Below are 14,244 nucleotides of genomic sequence, written 5' to 3'. Positions count from 1 at the left end.
TTCCAAAAGAGACTCTGATTGGCTCAGATTTAGTCAGGTGACTGCCTCTGGATCAGTCAGCTATGATCAGGTGGGCAGGGTCATATGATGCATCACTTCGTGTGCAAGATCTTTCCAGAGAGGGGAGAATTATCAGGAGCCTGGATTTCACTTCACTTGGTGCCCACAGGCATATCCTGGGCCACTGGGAATGAAATGAAGAGTCCACCATCAGCCTGACAAGTAGCGGGCATGGAGGCAGCCACAAGGTAGGGTCTTTAGCAGCTGTGGTCACTCTTATTAATCTAGTCAAGCATGAGCACATGCAGGCCCCAGATGGCAGGCTCAAAGGCCTAGCACAGAGCCTTGGCATAGCTGCTATCTGCAGTAGTCAAAACATGTGAGGTTCTGCGGTGGTAGCCCACTTACCCCTTAATCTCAGTGTCGTCAGTGAACAAAGGTGCATTTCTCACACACTTCCTGCACAGTGCAGTCACTCAGGGGTCCATACAATCACTCAGGGATCCAAGGTCCATACAACCACTCAGGCATCCAAGCTAAAGGAGGTTTACCGTGTGGAAGTCATTGATTCCTGCAGCAAGGCAGGACCGGTGATGTCATATTACCTACAGAATTTCCCTTATTTTAGCCTAGGAGCGACGCATGCCACTTCTGTTCAGATTTCTTTGGTCACAACCAGTCGCATGGCTCTCCCCGACTACAGAGAAGCTGGGAACTGTAGTCCCCTAAAGAAGCATCCGCCTCCAGTGATAAGAGTGATATCCGTCACAGTGCTCAGTTAATGTTTGTTAAATGGAAGACTAATAATTACTGATACTTTTGAGCCCTCACCATGCCAGGACTTTGCCTGTTCACTGCTGAACCCTCAGTGCCTAGTCGGTGTCTGGCACATAGAACGTGCTCATTGAACACTTGCTTTCCATGAACCATGGATGAAATGAAATGAGCCATGGTACAGCATAAGCTGTTCAGGGATCCCAGTTGCTAATGTCAGTGAGAACAAGGGGAGATCAAATCATGACTAACAAGTGGGCAGGGGATGTCTTCCTGGAAGAGGTGCAATTTGCAAGGAAGTTGACCCTGGATCCTGAGTGAGTGCGTGGAGGCATCCATCCGTATTCCAGGGCTGGCATCTTTCTGGGAAAATCATGAGTTGGAAGAAAGCAAGCCAGACAATCCCCAGTGGCATCCTGCTCTGAAGGTGCAGGGTTTGGGGAGCACCCAGCTGTTCCTGACTCTGAGTGAGCTGCATGTGTGCCCTGTCAGTGTCCTCCTGTTTGGGAGACAAGAACAGACGACCGGAAGGCAGAGGATGGACATGAGCAAATGTCATGCTTGCAAAGCTATTGCTGGAGGCCCACTGAGCCGGGAGACTGGAACTTTATCTCACTCAAATCCCCCTGAGTTTCCCCAGATTAAAAAGAAGGTTTCCTCTTTTATGGAGGGCTTATTTTTTTTTTTTTAATTCTGCCTTCTCTGTCCATGACATTCTATAATAATAGTACTAAAGAGAGAGAGAGAGGTAGTGGCTATCTCCCACCCTCTTTTTTTAATCAGGGAATTTTATAACCTCCTTTTAAAATATGATGTGGGAATTGGGTCACTGGTCTTGAGATTCTTCCCAGGAAAATGAGTTGTTTTCATACCGGTGTCTTGGTGCACAATCCTCTTTTGGCAGGTCTTTTACAGATGATGTAACAGATAAGAAATGTGTCCAAAGTCTGTGCACACAATTTTCGAGCTTGATTTCTCAGACTCGTGAACCCTTTCGCCCTGTAGGCCCAGAATGTGGATCCTGCTTCAACTGGATCAAGCCCAGTAGCCCACCAATGGGACACTGAACTTTTCCTTAGACTGTTCTTTTTGCCTGAAAGTCCCTTTCTGTCTTTACACATGCCACCTGGCAAGATCATTACCACCCTTCAATGTGTAACTCAGCCGTGCCCTCCTCTGAATAGGTGCTTGCCTAAAGGTGAGGTGGCAGAACGGAGAACCTTGAACATCAAGAAGCAAGTTCTTTCCATCACCGCATGCCACAGAGGAGGAAGAGAGTGATGCAGAGATTGGACAGTGGTTTTCTCATGATGTCAGCTAATAGTTGTGAACCCTGCATGCAGAGCACTCTTCTAAGTGCTTTGTGCTGATGAGCCAATTTAGCATGGGGTGACCAGATAGCCGGTTCCTCACGCCATTCTTCTCTTATAAACTCCAGGTTCCAGAGCAGTTATTGAGAGTGTCATCTTTCACCCTCAAAATTCTCTTGGTTTACAATTGCAGGTTCACCTGATTTAATCTTCACAAACAGCCTTGTGAGGTAGATACCGTTACCAGTCCCATCTGACCAGTGAGGAAACCAGCACTCAGAGAAGTGAAGTGTTTTGCCCAAAGTCCTACAGCTACTAAGAGGTAGATTGGGATTTGAATCCAGACAGATTGAATCCATGTCACTGAGAGTAGATTAAGAGGAAATAATCCTAGGGCGCCTGGGTGGCTCAGTTGGTGAAGCATCTGACTCTTATTTCAGCTTAGATCATGATCTCAGGGTCCTGAGATCCTGCCCATGTTGGGCTCTGTGCTCAGCAGGGAGTCTGCTTGAGATTCTTTCTCTCCCTCTCCCTCTGCCCCCCCCTTCTCTCTCTCAAAATAAATAAATCTTTTGGGGAAAAAAAGAGGAAATTATCTTTATCTCCAAGATTTATTTATTTGTTTAAGATTATTTATTTGTTTATTATCTGAGAGAGTGAGAGAGAGAGAATGAGCATGAGTGAAGGGCAGGGAGCCTGACGCAGGGCTCTATCCTAGGACCCCGGGATCATGACCTGAGCTGCAGTCAGTCGCTCAACTGACTGAGCCACCCAGGTGCCCCATCTCCAAGATTTAAAGAGTGACATATCATTAAAAACTGGGAAACATTTGAGCACCCTGAAATGGCTTTATAAACCTGAGGCTAGGATTTGATCCTACGATCTATGCCTTTACTAAGTGTCTATTGAGAGTGAGTGTGTGCTAGACATGCAGGTGCTGGGTCCGGTCAGAACTCTGCATGTGTGCACACATACACACACACACACACACACACACACACACACCCTGCCTTCAGTCTGGTGGGAAAAACAGATGAGAGATCACACTGAGCACCACCACCACCAGTTTCCTTCTACGTTCCCCAGTTTGCTCTAAAACAAAGGTCTAAACTAGTCACTTTGTGGACAAATCCAACATATTTGGAGGCCTACAGAATGATTTTTTTAAATAAAGAATGTTTGGCAGCACTAAAAAGCATGACATTTCACATAAAAACAATTCACCCACATTTCTGATTTCTCTTGCCAAAAAAAATTTGTTAGATAATATCTGGCAATCCTTTTTCCATGGCATGAATTGGTTGAACAAAGTATCAACTTCCCTCTTTATTTTATTTCATTATTATTATTTTTAATTGAAGTGTTATTGATATACAATATCCTATTAGTTTCAGGTGTGCATCGTAGTTATTCCGTATTTCTATTCATTATGAAATGATCCCCACAGTAAGTCTCTTTACCAGCTGCCACCATACAGAGTTATTACAATATTACTGACTATATTCCCTATGCTGTACATTACAGTCCCGTGACTTATTTGTTTTGTATCTGGAAGTCTGTACCTCTTAATCCCTTTCACATATTTCTCCCACCCCAACCCCTCCCCTCTGTTAACCAAGTTTGTTTACTGTATCTATGAGTCGCTTTCTGTTTTATTTTGTTTGTTCATTTGTTTCGTTTGCAGCTTTCCTGTTTAAAACAGAACTACACTCTAGAGCTCAGCAGAGGCCCCATCTGGGCCACATTAATCATTATGTCACCTTCCTGGCTCCTAAAGGCATTTGAGTTTATAATTCCTGCTTACATGTCACTTCTTCCTTAAATTTTCTTATTGAGCCTGTGGGGGGTTTTTGGTTGTTTGTTTGTTGTTTAGGTTTTAAATATACTTATGAGCTTCCTGTTTATTTTTAACCCATTGAATTGTAGGTATTTCTTTCTTTCTTTTTTTAATAGCTCTGTTTATGCTGCAAATGCTCCATGTGAGGTCCAAGGCAGACATTGCTAATCGATCATGACTCCCCCCACCCAACATTAAACTGGAAGAGGCCTCCATGGCTCATTGTTTTCCCACATAGCTGCAGGGAGCCACTACTAATCAATCAGGAACAGCAAATACAATGAAACCTATTTGTTTTTCTGAATTTGTGTCTATTGAAACTGCTTAAAGGCTGAGGTATATATTGTATTCTTTTTTACTGATCTCCTATCCCTCAAGGCAGATCTAATCTAAGACTCTCCAAATGCAGTGGGGAATTGAGTCCTCCAGGGTAAGCCATCACTGAGCCCACCTCTCTGCCCACAGGGGTCTACTGGGCTTCGGGAAAAGGGGCCAAGCCCTCCTAAGGGAGGATGAGAAAAAGAAGAACACAGCTCCAGGAAAGGGTGTCCCTGTCTCCTTTTTTAATCTCCTTCTTGCAAAAAAAGGGAAAAAAGAAAGAACGATATGAGCCAAAAGCTCATTAATGCACTTGACCTTCCAAAAGAAAATTAATTCCAACTTCACACCTACCGGCTGTGTTGCTCAGCTTTGTCAAAATGTTGGCATCATTAGAGAGGAGATGACATGGCTTGAGGGCACCAAGAGTCTGCCACCTCCCCATGCTGGGCTGAGTTAGCAGGAAGCATGGGGAGGCGCCGGCCCTGTCAGCTTTTCACTGTGGATTAGGCTCTCCTTCTGTAGGCTCTGGAAATTGTTATCACTGTCGAGCCGATCCAGTGATTCTTACCAGGCTCCCTGACAGCCCAGGCCTGCCAAAGGGGCAGCTTTCCCTGGGGTCTTATGCTGGAGGGCTGGCCGAGTCTGTGTGTGTGTGTGTGTGTGTGTGTGTGTGTGTGTGTGTGTGTGTGTGGTGTGGGGAGCGGGATAGCAGGAGAATGTGTCTGCGTGCGTCTGTGTGTCCACATGTATGAACAAGGGGATGTAAGCGTGTATGTGTGACAATATGGGCATCTGATTGTGTGTGTATGAATGTGGACATGTGGCAGAGTATGTGGGGGAATTCAGGACTTTGGGACTGAGCCAGTGCGTGTGGATGCACATGTATGTGCCAACGGATGTATGTGCGTCCACATGTGTGCATGTTTGTGTGGGTGTGAACATGCATGCATGTGCACATGTGTGTACACATACACTTGTGTGGGGACCTACGAGGGTGTGCTTGTGTATCTGTGCCTGTGCAGGCACATGCTGGTTGACATAAGTGCCATCCTGTACGTTGGTGGATATGTGTGCTTTGCCAAGTGCATATGTGCATATGCATAAGACCATACATGTGCATGCATGTTTAAAATATAAGCGCTGTGACTTGTGCAAGACTGTTGAATCACAGATCTGTACCTCTGAAGCAAATAATACATTATATGTTAAAAAAAAAAAAAAAGAAGAAGATAGCAGGAGGGGAAGAATGAAGGGGGTGGAAATTGGACGGGGAGATGAACCATGAGAGACGATGGACTTTGAAAAACAAACTGAGGGTTCTAGAGGGGAGGGGGGTGGGGGGATGGGTTAGCCTGGTGATGGGTATTAAAGAGGGCACGTTCTGCGTGGAGCACTGGGTGTTATACGCAAACAATGAATCACGGAACACTACATCAAAAACTAATGATGTACTGTATGGTGACTAACATAATATAATAAAAAAAATGTATGGGCTCATGTATATATATGTGAAAAATGCATAGGGATTGTGTGTGCAAGTCCAGGTGTGTAATTGTGAATGTGTGAGGGTATGTATGTTTATTTGTGTACATGGCCACATTCATGTATATGTGAGATTATTTTCAGTCCTATGTGATTCTGGAAAACATCACAAGGCATGCTTGGGCATCAGCAAATCATAGACACCAAACACCCTTCCCCCCTTTTTAAGGACCTTGATATTTCTGTTGAAAAAAATTAAGGGGTGAGCCTGGGTGGCTCAGTTGGTTAAGGGTCTGCCTTCAGCTCAGGTCATGATCCCGGGGTCCCGGGATCGAGCCCCACATCGGGCTCCCTGCTCAGCGGGGAGTCCGCTTCTCCCTCTCTCTTTGCCCCTCCCCCACTCCTGCTCATGCTCTCTCTCACTCTCTCTCAAATAAAGAAATAAAATCTCTAAAAAGATTAAGGTAATTATTGTGACAAATCCCAGAACTTTCTGGATTTCTGGACTCTTACTATTTTGATTTTAAATTATTATTTTGAAGCTAATTTGCAAGGAACCTCATCTTTGCATTGTTTGGGGGCTAATCTGGCCTCGCTTTACATGTAGGCCAGGATATACCGTGCGTGGAGTTGTGTGTGTCCACATCCACATGTGTGCATTTATTCGTATGAACAGTAATTGCCTGTGCAGGTAGTTTATGCACGTTCTTGGTCAAGTTTGGTTTAATTTACAAGTATATGTGGAAGAGAGAGAAGGAGACAAGTAAAACCCTGTCCTTGCCTTCAAGAGATTTCCTCTTCTTTGCCAACTCTAAATATTTCACAGTAGATTGTCATGGCTCTGTGTAGGGTTGGATTCTGTGGATATGTCCACACTCAGCAAGAAGAAGCCATGGTTGATTAGTGATGTCTGCTACAGATGGGACATGGGGCTTGTAGCAAGTGTGTCATTGGTTTGCCAGAATCAGAATATCACAGCTGAAATGGCTCTTTGTGATCCTGGATTCAATTTCCTCATTTCATAGCTGGGGAGACGGTGAGAGAAAAGGAAAGGAAGTGATTTAAGCAGGGCTGAGTCTGGCACGAAGGAAGTGAGAAGCCTAAGGCATGCCATTTCAGGAGGCACTCACTCTCAGGTGTGTGCAAGTGCCCCCCTCACTCACATGACCCTGAGAATGAGGGCATCCCTAAATTGTGTGCCCTTGGTGCCTCCTCTGTCTCACCTTAGTCCTGGCCCTGGCTTCAAGTCACTTTTTCAAAAATCACTACACACTCTGTTAGGAGGAATCACTGTCTCTCTACAGAAAGTTCTATGACTCTGTTAACATTCATCTGATCTAAAGGAATAGAAATCAACTGAAGCTTAAAAAAAATGGGAATGGGGCATCTCATTGAACCCAAGAGCAAGGATTCAGACAGGGTGAAGAAAGGCCTAGAAGGGGGACCCTGGAGATAATTTTCTGTTTCTCAAACTTGCTTCAATTATTCTTTCCAGGCTGAATGGCTTTCTCTGCTCCACCAGTCATCAATTCCATGCACTTGCGAAATATCCTTGCTTTTCTCATCTACACAGTTAGAATAATGTTCCTCACTTCCTTACCTCCTATCTCATAGGCTTGTAAGGGGTAATGTGTGTAAACTACCCAAGTGGCTGACAGAGAATAACTGCTCAATACATCTTGGCAGTCATCACCATCATCACCACTATCACCACCATCAGGATCATCATGATCATCACCATCACCATCATCACCACCACCACCATTACCATCATCACCATCACCATCTCCATCATCACCATCATCACCACCATCTCCATTATCACCATCATCATCTCCATCTCCATCATCACCATCAACGGCTCCATAAACACCATCATCGCCACCACCATTATCAGCATCACCATCACCAACTCCATCATCACCATCATCACCATCATCTCCATTATCACCATCAACATCACCATCACCATCATCACCACCACTACCATTAGCATCATCACCATCACCATCTCCATCATCACCATCACCATCACCATCACCATCATCACCATCAACACCATCATCACCCCATCTCCATTATCACCATCATCATCACCATCTCCATCATCACTATCACCATCACCATCTCCATTATCACCATCACAATCACCATCTCCATCGTCACCACCACCACCACCATTACCATCATCACCATCACCATCTCCATCATCTTCATCATCACCATCATCACCACCATCTCCATTATCACCATCATCATCACCATCTCCATAACCGCCATCATCGCCACCATCATTATCATCATCACCATCACCAACTCCATCATCACCATCATTACCACCACCACCATTATCACCATCATCATTGTCATCATCATCCAAATTCCTCACAAGGGCACCCTGATTCACCCATATTGGGCTAATTTTGACTCAGTTAATTATGGCTATGTTAGATGTGAACCTTCTTGGAGCCAATTCCTATTGATTGGGGCAATGGGTGGTTAAGGATGTGACCAAGGCAGACATGCCCAAAATGGTCTAAATTCTGGAATATTCTTGTTTTGGTTTTGTTGGAACAGTGCTGAGGTTAATGGGGAGTTCTCTTCTGCAATTAGCTCACAATTTGTTCTGATCTAAGTGATGCCACTGAGCCCACTGGATTCAGGGTAGATAAGTGTTCGTGGTGCTGGGGTGGCAAGGGTGAAGGGTTGGCAGTATTAGGGAAGGTCTGAAGCTCTGAATGTTGCTGAATCGTGATGGAAGTGGAAGAGAGGAAAAATCCCCAAACCCTACCTAGAATGAGGACGCAGGAAGGGAAGATTAGAACAGAAGGTGGCAGGGACTCTGCAGTGCAGTGGCATTTTCTAATGGTGGAGGAGGAGGAGGAGGAAAGGAGGAGAATCCAGAAAAGAAGAAGGGGAGAAGGAGAAGGAAAAGAGAAAGAAGCAGTAATAGTAGCCGATGGAAAAAGAAGATACTGCCGTTGATGTGATGGTGACCGTAGTTATGATGATGATGGAGATGGAAATGTTCCCGAGGGACACCGGCCTCAGGGAATCCAAGTTCTAATTACTACAGACTTCTGGACGTGGCCTCCCTCTCCCTCATTATGCTCTAACCTGTAATGCACACCTGCTTCCCCTGGACAAGAAGGAAAGAAAGGGCACTGGGACCCCCCAACAACAATTCCAAAGTTCTGGTTCAAAGGAGGGTGCCCAGGCTCAGATAGCTCTGCCCTGAGGTGGAAAAGGGGGGTTAAGAGCAGCTGGTAAATGATTTACTAGGGTGGTGGGGTGGAGGAAATTGCTGATCCCGTATCACCGAGCCCAGGAGGAGGGAATGGGGCCCCTGCAACACAGCCTTGTCCAGGAGTGGAACACAGGGTGGGAGCTTTGTTTCCGATGCTGACACGAGTCCATCTCACGTCTTCCTATATCCAGCAAAGCCACGGACGTGATCAGTAAGCTAACTCCCATGTGTTTATTAGGGGATTACCATTTGCCAGGTGCCCTGCTCGGCCTTGGCCTATTTTCTAATCCCTGCGCAAACTCTATGAGGAAGTTGTTTTTTATTGAATTGTTTTTATTGAGGTTATGACATGGCCATATTCAAACATCGTTAAGGTAGGAAACTGGCAATTTCATGTGATTCAATTTATTGTTCTTCTTCTTATTAGTTGAGTCCCAGAGAGTGAAGCAACATGCCCAAACTTACCCAGATCCGGTGTTAGGATGAACTCCCTACCAAGATTGGGAGCTCATGTGTTCTGGATGCCTCAATTCATAGGCTCGTTCCTCCCTTCCCTTCTCTGAGCCTTGGGATACTTACTTGTAAACTGAGGATATATCAAAGAAGCTGCCATTTATGAGGCATTTAGTATGCACGAGGCACTGTGCTCAGTGCTGTCCCCCCATCCTCTGACCTCCTGTTCCCAGCCCCTCTCTGATAGAGGAGCTGTTCCGAGCATCGTCCTTGCAGGGTGTGAGGAAAGCTAAGTGAGCTGACGTCGGCACAGGCCTGAGCTCAATGTCCACGCTTGGTAGAAGTACAGCTAATGTTGCCTTTATCACTGCAACCCGTCTCTTAGGGGCCACGGCACTGGAACGGAAGAGCAGAGGACACCCCATTACCAGGAATGAAGCCCCTTCCCTCCTGGGCCATTGTGAACACATACCAGTCAAGGTCTCTCCCATGGCTCAATCCCAGAAATCAAAGGCAGGAGAGGAACTCGGGTCTTCTGGATATCTTCTTGTGGATGGATGGTCAACATGTCTCTCTCGCAAAGACAGATTACTTCTCATGGTGAGTTAAGTGTTATGCCAGATCCTCTTTCTACGGCATGTGTCAGGCAATGTAAAGTGGTTCCAGAAGGAAGCCAATGCTTGTCCTGCCCATTAGTGTGAGTCTGATCCCTTTGTTCCACTGTTGGTTCTTTGGCCAGATCATCCCTCCACTAACCCCCTAACCATTCGCCGAGCAGGTGCTATCTGGCGGGCGCTGTTCTGGCTGCATCCGGGGGCCCTGATCCCTACTTGTGTGCGTGCGTGTGTGCGTGTGCACGCGCGTGTGTGCGTGTGTATGTGCGTGTGTGTATGTGACACTTTAAAGGCTACAGCCTAACATAATCACCCTAAAGGGCCACTCCTGTTCCAGCAGCCAGTCCAGCTCCTAGCATGCAGTAGGTGCTTAAACATTGGTGGTTAAATTCAATTAAATTGTACCGTAGTCGCCTCTGTGAGCTCCTGTTCGGGCACATCACAGGCAGGTTGCAAACACCCAGAAAACAGTTGTCAGGTGGGAGGGAATTGGAGCGTAGGCATTCACATTCATTCTCAAGTCTGGCTGGGCTTTGGGGAGAGGAGAGGTAAGGCCTGTTTTTATTTGCTGTCGCTTTGGTTTGATTTTTCACTGTATCGACTTCCCTGGAAGGGAAGGGGCCCCTCAGGTGAGTGGCGAGTAACCCCAGATCAGGCCTGGCTTATATTCTCATAACTTTCTCATATTACCAGCTCTGGATACGACTACACAGGCCACTTCATTGTGTAAAAGTCTCCCAAGAATCCTGGCGGACCCTCTGAGCATCCTAACTTCCCCCAAACGAACCTCCCAAACATAACAGCCAAGCATTCCCTAAAGCGAGTGACCCCAAGCACACAAAAGGTGCACAAAAGGCAAAAAATAATAGGTCTCCTTCATTCTGCCTACGGCTCCCGATGCAATGCCATAAAGCATGTGATTTAGGATATTAAATGCCGTTGGTGATGAGAACGTCATGTAAGATTTGCTTTGCGACTTCTTTTTTCTCGAACTGTCATTAAAAATGATTTATAGGTGAGCCCAAGTCTCAGGAACACCATGATTAGAATTGAGGGTCTGGGGGATCGGGTTTCCAGGGCAGCCTTGCCCGGCTGTCCAGAGTCCCGGGAACAGAAAAGCTGCACCAGACGGCAGCTCAGTGTTTCAAAGGTAAGTGCCTGCGGAAGGAGCACGCGCTCCTTGCTGAGGTGAAAACAATGAAGCTTTGTGGAACATTGTCAACTGCTGGTTTCAAAGGGTAGATTCCGCAGGGCCAAGCTGGAGGATGCTCCTTCTGCAGAAGCTTCTGAAAGTGGGGGTCCCCCCATCAGACTGGACTTGAAATTAGGTGATGCCATCAGATTTTGATATAATAAGGATGCAAAACTGTCATCTGTATCATACTTTATTCTGTGCCTGACACTTGTCACGGCGGCCCAAGGATTCAGATACCGTTGGTATGAATCTCGTTTTACAGATGAGGAAACAGTTTCAGAGAAGTGAAGGATCTTGCTCATAGTCACACAACGGGGGTGAGAGGGTTTGAACCCAGGCTGTCTGCACCCCGAGCACAGGCTTAACTCAGGATTCTACCCTGGGTCATCACTTCTCATTCAAAGTGACTCTAAATACCCCTTTGCCTCCTCCTGTCCCCCTCTTTCTCCCCGCAAAGTTGCCATTAATTAGGCACCCACCATGGGCCTCTCCCCTGGGTGCTTGCTCCAGGCTATCCCTGACCCTCCTTATTGCCCTGCCGATCTGGAGGTGTACTCTAGGTACCTCATTCAATGGAAACGCGGGGCCTAAGGTTGCACAGCTTGGAAGTGGCTAAGCAGGGAATGGAGTCAAGATGGTGTGATTCCAAAGCAAACTTGCTTGTAGTGAAACCATTTATGCAAAATGGCATGCAAGCATCTTTTTGGGGTCTGAGGGGAAACAGGACCCGCATGGATCAGAGTCTTTGGAAAAACCACGAAAGGACTTAGAAGTTAAGTTGGCTTGGGGCTTGGAGGGCACTCTGGGCTCTGAGTACTTTGGAGTCTGAATGGTCTCTGCCTGTTGGACCAAGGAGGGCGAGCTACTCCATCCACCCACGTGGAGAGTGTCCCCCTATTATTATAGTTAGTGTTGCTGTCCCTGGGGTGCAGGTGCTACAGTCTGGTTGCAGCAGTTCTCCTTGATGAGGGCTCAATTTGCGCTCAGGACTTATATCCTGACTTTTTATAACTCTCTCACCTTCCCTAGATGAGAAAGAGTTTCATTCCCATTTTTCAGATGGGAAAACTGAGACCCAGGCTAATGAGCCCTGGCTGTTGTGACTCCGAAGCACCAGCTCCATTCTAAGGCTGCAGTGGGGAGGAGCAGATCACCTGATGCCACAGTCTGGGAAAGAATGTGTTTTTCTCTACTTGCCCATGGCCTCTTGTCTGTTGGTGAGGCAGGAGGGGGCTCCCAAGGAAGGCAGTTGACTGAAGCTAGCAGAAATGATGGGCTTTAGCCTCTTCTCACCTCCATGCACCCCCTGAGCTAAGGGCTTGGTGGTGAAGCTCCTAAGGCCTACTGTGTCTTTCCACAGTGACAGTTCCGGGGTCTGGCTCCTATGACAGAAGGTCCCAAACCTAGGGATTAGTGGTAAGGAGAGAAAACACATCCCCAGGGGGCCCAGGTTGAATTCTTGGCTATGGATCATCGTTCCCTGCAAGGGAACAGAGCACAGTGGGCTCAAGTCAAGCCCTTCAAAGTACCTTAGCTGGGCAGGTAAAAAGTCATGATTGAGTACGTGGGTAGTGCTCAGATAAACCTGGGTCTGAAAGGATCCCGGCTCTGCCCCTCACTGGCGGGCAAGGGAGTTAGCCTGTCCAGACCTCAGGTTCCTCACCTGTAAAATACAAATAATAATGAGAGTACTTTGGGGGCGCCTGGGTGGCTCAGTCAGCTAAGTGTCTGACTCTTGATTTTGGCTCAGGTCATGATCTCAGGATCATGAAATCAAGCCCCGCATTGGGCTCCCCACTCAGTGAAGAGTGTGCTTGGGATTCTCTCTCTCTCCCCCCCCCGCCCCCCCCCCCCCCCCCTCTCTAAAATAAATAAATAACTCTTTTTTAAAAAACATAATAATGAGAGTCCTCTGTAGTGTTGTGGTGAGGGTCACATGAGACAATGCCCACCAGGACACCTAGGCTGGCTCCTCACCTATGCTGTTTGCCCCCCAGAAGCTAACTCTGAGGACTCTTATTTCAGCCATTCTTCAGTATTTTCCACAATGAAAAATGATGGTCATGTGCATGACGCACTCGTGACGTACATACCAAACCTCATATTGATAAAGCTAACCCATTTATACAGCGCCCACAGTGTTTCAGGGGCTGTTCTATATTATATATTTAAAGTGCCCAATGATGCTATGATGTGTAGGCTTCAGCTTTAGGCATGGTGCCTCTCATTCTACCACGATCCGTCCTACTCAGGAAAGCACAGTGGGTTATCAATCAGTGAGGGTGGGGTTAGCGTGGGGGTGACTACAAATCGGTTCTGATTCATTTAAGGAAGGAAGGGAGGAAGGAAAGAAGCGAGGGAAGGGAAGGAGAGAAAGAGGGAGACACAACAGGGAGGGAAGGAGAAGAGGAAAGGAGGAAGGCAGGGAGATGGGAAAATCTTGGTGATTTAATATAGGTTACAAAATCCTTGCAAAACATTTGTAACCAGTTGGCCCCCTCCAGGGTTTCAAAACACAGCCCCCGAGAACCGTCACCCTAGTTTGCTCTGGATGGCCTTTATCAACAAAAGTCTTAAAAGGGTTAATCTGTACTCATCGCAACACTCACCCCATGCTTCTTTGTTCTCTGTAATCATGCCTGTCTCTCGCATAAATTGTGTCACAGGGCAGAAACCAGGTCTGCCTTGCTCCTTGCTATATCCTCAGGACTTCATATGTAGAAGTGTCCAGAAATAGGTCTTCAATGAGCCAAACAGAGATGATGAAAGAAGGAAATGTTTGAAATAAGGAAAGAGAAAAAGAGGAGAAAAATGATTCATCTGGGATTGCGCATCAGAGAATCTGGCCACAGACTTGTTTCATGTCATCTGTAGAGTATTTGTATTAGTCATGAGAAGGTAGGTTATGCTGAGATAACAAAGAGCCCCCATAGTTTAGAAGTGTAAAGAATATTTATTTCTTGCTCAGGTACAGATGACATGAAACAAGTCTGTGGCCAGATTCTCTGATG

At 46.5% G+C, this 14,244-nt stretch overlaps 1 long non-coding RNA gene across 1 annotated transcript in view; it reads left to right on the top strand.

The window, feature by feature from the left end:
* LOC141369925 (uncharacterized) overlaps window positions 1-14,244 on the top strand; it is a 72,921-nt gene that overhangs the window by 54,003 nt on the left and 4,674 nt on the right. The window contains exons 2-3 of the long non-coding RNA XR_003211732.2: window positions 9,810-10,024; window positions 13,941-14,131. This is a non-coding gene — a long non-coding RNA (uncharacterized lncRNA). The remainder of the gene's footprint in view (window positions 1-9,809; window positions 10,025-13,940; window positions 14,132-14,244) is intronic.

The sequence above is a fragment of the Callorhinus ursinus genome, unplaced genomic scaffold (assembly GCF_003265705.2).
Source record: "Callorhinus ursinus isolate GAN/ISIS: 27379988/994484 unplaced genomic scaffold, GSC_fseal_2.0 scaffold41, whole genome shotgun sequence".
NCBI lineage: Eukaryota > Metazoa > Chordata > Mammalia > Carnivora > Otariidae > Callorhinus > Callorhinus ursinus.
Note: the sequence above shows the minus strand (reverse complement) of the source record. Positions and strands in the feature narration are given on the sequence as shown.